This window comes from Chrysochloris asiatica, unplaced genomic scaffold (genome assembly GCF_000296735.1).
Source record: "Chrysochloris asiatica unplaced genomic scaffold, ChrAsi1.0 scaffold00050, whole genome shotgun sequence".
NCBI lineage: Eukaryota > Metazoa > Chordata > Mammalia > Afrosoricida > Chrysochloridae > Chrysochloris > Chrysochloris asiatica.
In genome coordinates this window covers 6,525,165-6,535,190 of record NW_006408568.1, presented here as the reverse complement: position 1 = coordinate 6,535,190, position 10,026 = coordinate 6,525,165, and positions in this window count along the sequence as shown.

Genomic DNA, 10,026 nt, shown 5'->3' with positions numbered 1-10,026 from the left:
AAAAAAAAAAAAAAAAGAGGGAAGGGGGAGTAATTCACAAGCTAGAAAGTGCCGTCAAGTCAGTTTTGACTCATAGCGCCCCTATATAGGGTTTCCGAGGAGCAACTGGGGGGTTTGAACAGCTGACCTTGTAGTTAACAGTCCAGTACTTATCCTACAGCACCACACATGTTAACTTGGGTGATGGAGAAGGTAATATACAAGAGGTTGACAGAAGAATGATGAAGGCAGGGAAAAGTGCAAGAGTTAAGGAAAACAGAGGTAACAACTCTAATATACATACACAATCTTGCATTAACAGTGATCTACGGGTAGATACATGGCAGGCTGAATATGTGTGGGAGGGAGAGTGGGTGCACAAAAATATAGAGATTTGACAGAGGATATTTGTACATGGGCATTTACCTCTGTGGCAAATATAGTCATGAATGTGGTGGAGTTTGCAGGAGCAAAGTTATGAAAACTTCTTAGACATTGTAAAAAACCTTGAGGGAATGAGTCACTAGCCTGGGGGCTCAGGATCATAGTCTTGGGAGACACCATGGTCAATTTGCATATCATAGTTCACAAAGACAATGTTCTATAGCGACTGGGATGTTAAAAGCTCATGAACAGTCATCTAAGGTACAGCTATTGGTCTATCTGTGTCCGGAAGGAAAAAGAGCAATGAGAACTGAAGATGCTTAGAAACAATTAGTCCAATGGACTAATAGAACAGGTGAGTATTAGTCTTCACTTCACTGAGACCAGAAGAACTAGATGGTGCCTGGCTAGCACTACCAACTGTTCTGAAAGGAATCACATTAGAAGGTCCTGGATTGATAAAGAGAAAATGTTGAGCAAAACTCACAATCATAAAAAAACAAAACGAAAAAAAAAAACCAGTTTACTGGTCAGATAGAGACCGGAGGAATTCCAAGACTATAGCCCTTGGTTACCCTTCAGGTCTGGAACTGAACTCATATCTGAGGCTCAATTTTCAGCCAAGCAATGGGTAGGTATATGGGGTGGACAACAACACGAGTGAGGTATATGCACACCACAGAATGGTCAACCACTCAAGATCAGTGGTTGACAATATCTACCTAAGGACAAAATTCAGAAAGGTGGGGAAAAAAGGAAAAATGGAAAAAATAAACATAAGGAGGAAACAGGTTAAGTGATGTTACACTGAAGGGGCTGCAATTGAGATGAAACGAAATGTATGATTTGTTGAATGTAAAATTGATGATGGCTCTGTAAACCTTCACTCAATTCACAATAGAGTGGTGGTGGTGTTTTTAAATTGGTTTTTGTTTTTCCACCCCTGAAAACATAACATGAAACATGGGGTTTCAGTTAGGATACGAGTGGAATAGCGATGTGGTGGAGTATATAAGGTCACAAGCAACCTTTCTGCAAGTGAGGTGGGTAGTGAAAGCACCAGGTACAGAGTGACTCAGGACCTTTGAAAAGACTTGGCCAACACCACTGTCCACCACCAGAACAGGAACTTATATCAGTTGAGCCTCAGCCAGTTATCTTCAGTCTCTAGTCCTTATCTAGACCATCTCCTATTTGCTGTTCTGACCTGCTGTTACTTGTTCTCATCTGGCTGTCAAATCTCTTAGAACCTCTAGTATAAAATTAGGTAGACCCACCTTCAATCTGTAAGTCAGAAAGGTACTGCTCTCTAGCCTTCTCTTGTGATGCTCATAGAAGGTAGAACCAGTTCTGATCCAGTATCCCCAAGTGAAGTTGATATCCTTATTTTTATAATGCTGACCCCTTAAAGACCAACTATAAATCAGTCTGGGTTTATAGACCTAAACCTAAAAATGTACTGAACACATGTCATTAGCTGTCTTTGAATCAGCCCCCAACTCATGGTAACTTCATGCACAATGAAACAAAATGCTGCCTAAATCCCATGCCATCCCCATGATTGGCTACAGATCAGATTATTGTGATCCATGGGATTTCACTCACTGATTTTCCCAGGCCTCTCTTCCTGATGTGCACCTGACCCAAGCCATGGTATTTTCAATAACCTCATATGCATGCGAAAGCTGGACAGTGAATAAGAAGACCGTAGAAGAACTGATGCTTTTGAGTTATGGTGTTGGAGGAAAATATTTAAAGTGCCATGGGCTGCCAAAAGAACCAACAATCTGTGTTGGAAAAAGTGCAGCCAGAGTGCTCCCTGGAGGCCAGGATGGCCAAACTTCATCTCTCATACTTTGGACATATTGTCAGGAGGGACCAGTTACTGGAGAAGGATATCATGTTTGGTAAGGAGGAGGGTCAGAGAAAAAGAGGAAGACCCCCAGTGAGATGGATTGGCACACTGGCACCATCAATGGGCTCAAGCATGGCAACAATTGTGAGGTTGGCCAAGGATCAGGTAGTATTTCATTCTGCTGTGCATAGGGTCACTATGAGTCAGTACCGACTCGATGTCACCTAACAACAACAACTCTTCCTGATCATCTCAGTCTGGAAACATGTTCAGTATCACAGCACCATGCCAGCCTCCACTGTGCATATGGTATGCTGGCTCAGAATGGCATCCAGGTCTCCTCCATGGAAGGAGAGAATTCTACCACTGAGCCTTCACTACCCTCACAAAGCTCCAGTAGGGTTTCATAAATAAGACTTGTGATGATTGATGGTGCACCCCAAAGAGAAGCAGAACTGGATTCAAGATGGAAAGTATTTAAGGGGAGAAAGTGGTCTCATCTATCCTTAAGTATAGGCCACAGTGGGCCTGCGGAAAGCTACAAGATAGAGCTGATCCAAAACCCTGGCAACCCTCACTTCTAGCCTGAGAACTTTCCTATAAATTCAAACAGCAAATCATAGCAAAGACCTAGGGTTTTGGATTGAGCAATCCTGCTTTGAGTCCTGCCTCTATCACTTTCTGCCATGTTACTCTATCATGCTGAACCTGTCTTCCTCATCTTAAAAAAGGAATAATAATATAACCTCACAACATTGCTGTGTGAATCACATGAAGTATAATACATGTGAGATATGCTCTGCAGCAAGTGATTTCCAAACTACAGACTACCAGGCACATACACTGCCAAAAAAAATTGTTTTACATTAAATGTCAGTATACATATGAGGGGTGGTACTGTAAGACAAGCACTGGACTGCTAACCACGGTCAGTGGTTCAAACCTACCAGCCGCTCCTTGGAAACCCTCTACATGGTCGCTGTAAGTCGGAACCAACTCAATGGTTCCTTAACAATAGCATACATAAAAGGGTTTAAAAAAAAAAAAAGTTCATGGAAAAAAATTTTCATTATTTTTTAATCCCATTTTCCCATGAATTTTTGAAGTCACATTGCATATGCAACTGAAATATATAATTAGAACACAGGCTTCACAAAAAAAATTTACTTTATGATTTTTAAGTCACTTGGTATTATCTAGTGTATTCTACTTAATTTTTTTAAACGCTGACTCCAATTTACCACATTGTTTTCAGGACACCTAATTGGGTTGAACAACTGTGGACTAATGAAATCCTGGTGTGGTGCTGTAGTTAAGCACTGGACTGCTAACCACAAGGTGAGCAGTTCAAATTCAACAGTCACTTCTCAGAAACCCTATATAGGGTCACTATGAGTTGGAACCAACTTGACAACACTTAACAACGGACTAATTGGTGGCTAAGGAGCCCTGGTAGCACTGTGGGTTAACGCACTGGACTGCTAACTGCAAGGTGGATGGTTCAAACTCACCAGCTGTTCAAGAGAAAGATAAGGCTGCCTGTTCCCACACAGGTTTACAGTCTTGAAACTCTAATGAGCAGTTCTACTCTGGTCTTTAGGGTCACTATGCGTAAAAAATCAACTTGAAAGCAGTAGGGAGCTTTAGTGGTGCAGTGGTTAAGCATTCTGCTGCAAACTGAAAGACTGGAGTATGGAACTTACCAATGATTCCATGGGAGAAAGATATGACTGGCTGCTTCAGCAAAGTTTACCACCTTGGCAGTTCTAACCTATCCTATAGGGTTGCTATGAAACCAAATCTACTTCACAGCTGTGGGATTATTGTTTTTTAAGGTGCAATTTGCTTTAAAGCAGAAGTTGTTATTGTTGTTGTTAAGTGCTGTTGAGTAGGTTCCAACTCACAGCAACCCTGTATAGGATTTCCAACGAGCAGCTTGAACCATGGACCTTGTGGTTCAAACTGACCTTGCAGTCAAGTGCATTAGCCCACAGCATCACACCAGGACTCTAAAACAGGGGTAGTGGTGGTTATGTGCTGTGGAGTTGGTTCCGACTCATAGCCACCCTGTACAGGGTTTCTGAGGTTGTAAATCTTTACGGGAGCAGAAAGCCTCATCCTTCTCCTACGGAACAACTGGTAGTTTCAAACTGCTGACCTTGAGATTAGCAGCTCAATTCGTAAGCACTACGCTACTAGAGCCCCTTATGTTAATAGGGGTAGGGAACATTTTTTCTGCTGAAATTTATAGCATCCTTCACGGGCCATATAAAATTATCAACTTAAAAATTAGCTTGCTATTTTTGGTCAAACATTCCATTAACTCTATGAGTTAGAACCAACTTGCCGGCATTTAAAAGCAACAACATACAGCCCACGCGCTGGACATTCCCCATCCCTGCTTTAAAGTTTGGCTGCTGAAAACCACTCTGTGGCAATGTAGAAAAAAAGGCCTGGTGATCCACTTTCTTTTTTAATATATATTTCTGGTGAAAATGTAGAGAGTAAAATATGTACCCATTCTACATTATTTAGGTACAGTTCAGTTGAGTATAGGTACCCAAACTGTTTTACCACCTTCCACTTAGACTTTGTTGTTGTTATTAGGTGCCATCAAGTTGGTTCCAACTCAGAAGGACCCTATGAGTATAGAGTTTCCAAGCAGTTGCTGTTGGGTTTGAATCACAGATCTTGTGGTTAGCAAAGACCAATGCTTATCCTACAGTGCCACACCAGGACTACAACTTGGACTTACTGCTCTGGTAATCGTCTCATGCAAACTGTAGATGTACTATTGTTAATGTAGCCTCATATGTGTAATTAAAATTTTTTACTTTTTGAGAATATACAGCAAAACATACACTAATAAATGAACAGTTTCTACATGTAAAATTTAGTGAAACTGACTACATTCTTCAAGGATTACAAGCATTCTCACCATTTTCTGACTTGTTCCTCTTGCACAAACACCAAGTCACTGTCCCCTAACGTTCCTATCTCATCTTTCAAGTTAACTGTTGTATCTTTAATTCCATATGTTGTTGTTGTTAGGTGCCATCGAGTCAGTACCGACTCATAGTGATCCTATGCACAACAGAATGAAATGTGCCGGATCACAGTCGCTGTGAACAGGAAAAGGTAAAAATCATTCACTGCCCTCTCCCACCCAGGAGGCAAGCTAAAATGCTATTCTGGTCACCAAAAACCTGAACAGTACCCTTGCCCCCAGTAACGCAATTCCTCTAGCTGACACAAATTAAAATCTAGATGGGCCTGCCACAACTGGTGGTGGTGATGGTTATGTACCGTGGAGTTGTTTCCAACTCATGGCGACCCTGTGCAGGATTTCCAAGGCTGTAAATCTTTGTGGGAGTGGAGGGCCTCATTTTTCTCCCGCAGAACAGCTGGTGGTTTCGAATTGCTGACCTGCAGTTCATGGCCCGATTCGTAGCCACTATAAAAGGTGTGTTCTCAGCGGTCTGAAAAACGGAATTCCTAAACCAAAAAAACTTGAACATGGTACAAGCAATTCAGCAGAAGCCAACTGAGGACCCCTCTAAATTCTTTAAGTGAATCTACCAAGCTTACTGTAAGTACAAAGACCTTGATCTTGAGAACTCAGCAAATATCTGAATGGTTAACATGACTTTTATCTCCCAAAGCACCCAGGATTTTTGAAAGAAATGGCTGAAATTTGACAGGGCAATAGGCATGAATACATCCCAACTAGTGGACATCACCTTCAAGGTATTTAATAGCCAAGAGCACAAGAAATTTCAGGCCGTAACTGTCCTCCTAAAAGACCACTAGAGGTAAGCCTGTGGGACCCCAGGGAGCACCCCAGAAAGGAACGAGGGCCTTAAGCAAGGACCGATGTGCTTATGCAAAAACTTGGACACTGAAAAATAAATGCCCAAATCTCAGGGGAGTATCAGACAGAAAAAGCCATTCAACTGAACAGATGGTTGAACAAGTTTCATTGTTTGCAGAAGACTAACGGTGTCAGGGGATAACGGGCTCAGCATGATTTGGCATAAACCTCTGCCACCCCTATAACCCCCACCACCAGGACCTCAGCTGAAAATAATAATGGGGACAGTGATGGTGACTGAGATCGCACTCTTCCTGAAACCCCTGGACTGCTTCATTGGGGAAAAGAAAATAACTGTCTGGTCCTCTTACTGGGCTAGGACCTGCTTCCAGAGTTGCATGTTGAAACAGCTTTCTGAAGCCAAAAGTCTGCAGGTGGAGGTTCCCCATGAACATGCCTGGAAATTACTGATTCAAACTCCGGAAACCAGTCACATTGACCTGAGGAAACAGATGATCAGGTAACTGCCCCCGTGTGGACTAGCAGAACTCTGGGAAGAGCCAACAAGCATCCCCAGTTGAGGTCTGACTGAAGCCTGGGAACTGACCATCCCACAGAAACCAATATCCTCTCAGAAAAGAGGCCCGAGATTTTCATTCTGGCCAGCTCGTCCCCATCCCCATCAAGCCATCTCCCTGCTGCTAAAGAAGGAAGCCTATGGCTCCCAACAGGACGGACAGGCAATACCAGGTTTTTTTACTGGACAATCTGAATATTACCCTGTGAATTAGGGGGCAACAAAACCTGCCATCCTCCCCTGATGTGGCAACTGAACCATGATTATATAAATCATTGACTATTTACTTTTCAGTCAACCTGACCTATTTGACTATATCTGGTGGACTACACGTTATTCGTGAACAGAAGTAGTTACATGGAAAAAGGGACTCAGATAGCAGGATGTGTAATGGTAATCGTACAAGGCCAGGTAGAAGCAATAGTCATCCTGGTAGGAATCTCGGCTCAATAAAAGCGGAACTGATTGCACTGACGAGAGCATTAGAAATGTTGGCAAGAAAAATTGAATGTGTACCCAGAGGACTTTAGTAGAACTGAGGCAGAAGGATTTGAGAGAGGGGTTAAAGGATGAAAAGTAGATGGCAATGGAATTGTTATGATTCTGAGAAGTTAAAAGCTAAAAAGTAAATGTCTTTTCAATAGAATGGTTCTGATCCTGTGAAAACTAGCACCTGTTCTTCTTAAATGAGCCCATGAAATGACCAACTACAGAAAGAGGCCCTAACTTGGTTCATAGGCCCTGGCACTAGAACAAGAAATTTTCCAAAAAATCATTCAGGAGGTTAGCTCTGACTGGTACCTGCCTCAAGAGCAATCCCAAGACAGGCTGTCCTGCACCAATACCAAGGTAAACAACCCACTGAAAATTAACAGGTTGATTTCATGCAGATGCCCCCAAGCTGGGGAATTAAATATTTGCTGGTTTTGTTTTTGTAGACACCTTTTCTGGTTGGGTAGAGGTTTTCCTCCACCAGAACTAAGAACTTCAGATATAGTAAAAATCCTCTTGAAGGAGATTACCTCCAAGTTTGGACTTCCAGAGTGTCCAAAGTGACAACAGAGCAGCGAGCACCTACAGATTAAATGGAGATGGCATTCAACATGGAGGTTCGAGAAAAAGAACCATATTCTAAAGAGACAAATGACAAAACTGTCAGGAAATTTAGCTACACTGGGACCAGGTGTTGCCTTAGCCCTGTTTCGAATAGCCTCCAGAAGCGGGCTTAAATTGAGCCCTTATAAAGTTGTATACAGTAAGCCTTCCCAGGCAGCTTCCCTCAACCCTCTACCTGACCTCAGCCAAGGTTTAAAGGTACAGTAGTACACACAACACCTCCACCACACACTTTCTGTTATTTGTAAAATTGCTCTTCCCAGGTCTGCTTCCTTCCCTACAGGTAACCTGATCCCTTCCAGCGTGGAAATCATAATGCTCAGAACATGGAGAGAGGGACCTGAAAACCAGTTAGAGAAAAAAAGTGGACTGGACCCTGGGAAGTCTTTCTAGCCACCCTGTTAGCTGTCAAGTTAGCCAGACTCAACTTGGACACGACATTATTCCTTTCAATGGGATGAAAAACATTTGGGCCTATTTAGCTCAGAGTGTGATAAATGTATCTGATTTGTTTTTGCTTTCAGGAGGGTATTCACAAGCATCTGCAAAGATTACTGAGGACTAGAACAAGAAATTATCCCAAGCCCAGCAGCCAAGGTAGAAGGAGTCCCCACCTGGATTTACCACAGCAGACTGAAGAAAGCCTTGTCTCCATGAGAAGCTGAAACTGACCCTACCAACCCTCACAAGGTAACATTGAGATGTACAACCCGGCCACAAACCGGGAGCTGGCTGATTTACGCAAGGCAAAGCATGAGGATGTCTGCCGTGGGATTCACTTTAATTAGACTTTAGGGTGTGAGAAAGGGAGAAATCTGTGTAATCTATACACCCACACCACCAAGGTGGGCCAAAGAGTAACCACGCAACTCTTCTAAAAGTGAGGGCACCCTCCTAGGTAACTGAACCAATGGAACTGGGGTGGCCCTAATCCCTCTTGCATGTCAACAGACCCAGATACGAAATGCCATCTATCAAAATAGATTGGCCCTAAACTACTTATTGGCTGCAGAGGGAGGAGGGGTATGTGAGAAAGTTAATTTTGCTAACTGCTGCATACAAGTAGATGACCAGAATCCAGCAGTAGAAGACCTTGTAAAAATGCAGAAAGTTGCCCATGTCCCTGTGTAAACCTGGAATGGGTGGAACCCACAGAGCCTACAGGGAGGGTAGTTCTTCACCTTTACAAGGTTAAAGACTCTTGTGGCTGGAGTCTGTTTTATTTGGAATTTACTTAATCAGTCCATGCCTCCTCCCACTAGCAATCAGGGCCATAGGAACTGCCATTAAAACAATAATCAATAGAAAAGAGTACCAACAATCCAAAACAATACCAAAATACCATTCCTTACATAGAAGATGTCCCTGGGAAAAAGGTCCCAAAGGGCATCAAAAGAGGGGAAATGAACAGGAAAAGGTAAAAATCATTCACTGCCCTCTCCAGCCCAGGAGGCAAGCTAAAATGCTAATCAGGTCACCAAATGGGACCAGTCCCCCTGGTTTGCCCCCTGCCCTCAAACAAGTATGCAGCCTGGCCCCTCCCCGACTCTGACCCCATTATAGGCCCGTGTTGCCCTCTATCCGGGGCTCAGAATCTGGAGAAATTAGCTCCTCTGAGTCAGCCGGCTTAATAAAATCTGAAACTCTGCTTCACCTCTGAGTGGCCTTGGTTTCTTCAACCACGAATCTAAAATTGCTGTAACAGCTGGAGAAGGATATCATGTTTGGTAAGGTGGAGGGTCAGAGAAAAAGAGGAAGACCCCCAATGAGATGGATTGGCCAGGTGGCAGCATCGATCAACTCAAGCATGGCAACAATTAATTCCATACAGACAATTCTTAAAATGGCATAAAGCTCAAAGCATACATTTTTTACAGTCAAATTAAACTACTGTCTGTTTGGTTGTAAGAAGACTTCAAGGGATATTTTGGGCTTAAGGTGTAAAAATTATTTCAAGACAATAGTTTCAGGGGTGTGAGAACCGTTGTCTATACTGACTAATTTTCAAGTAAGCCAATCTGCACTCATTTTAGCGAGTGAGGTTTTCTTTATTCGATTTTGCAAAATCGGGCACCCAGCCCTATAGACAAGGGCAGACGCGCCAAATGGCCCTCCACAAACATTTTCTATTCTTTTTCCCCCAAAAGCCCCTCCTCCAGTTGCAATTCTCCATATACAATTTTATGGTACATCCCATTTTCCCTCCCCCCAGAGAAGCCAAAATGGCTTTGCCCAAGGTCTTAATGGCTGTATTTTTATTTAAAATTCCTAGTCCCAGAATAGCCTGCTTAAAGCAACATCTGG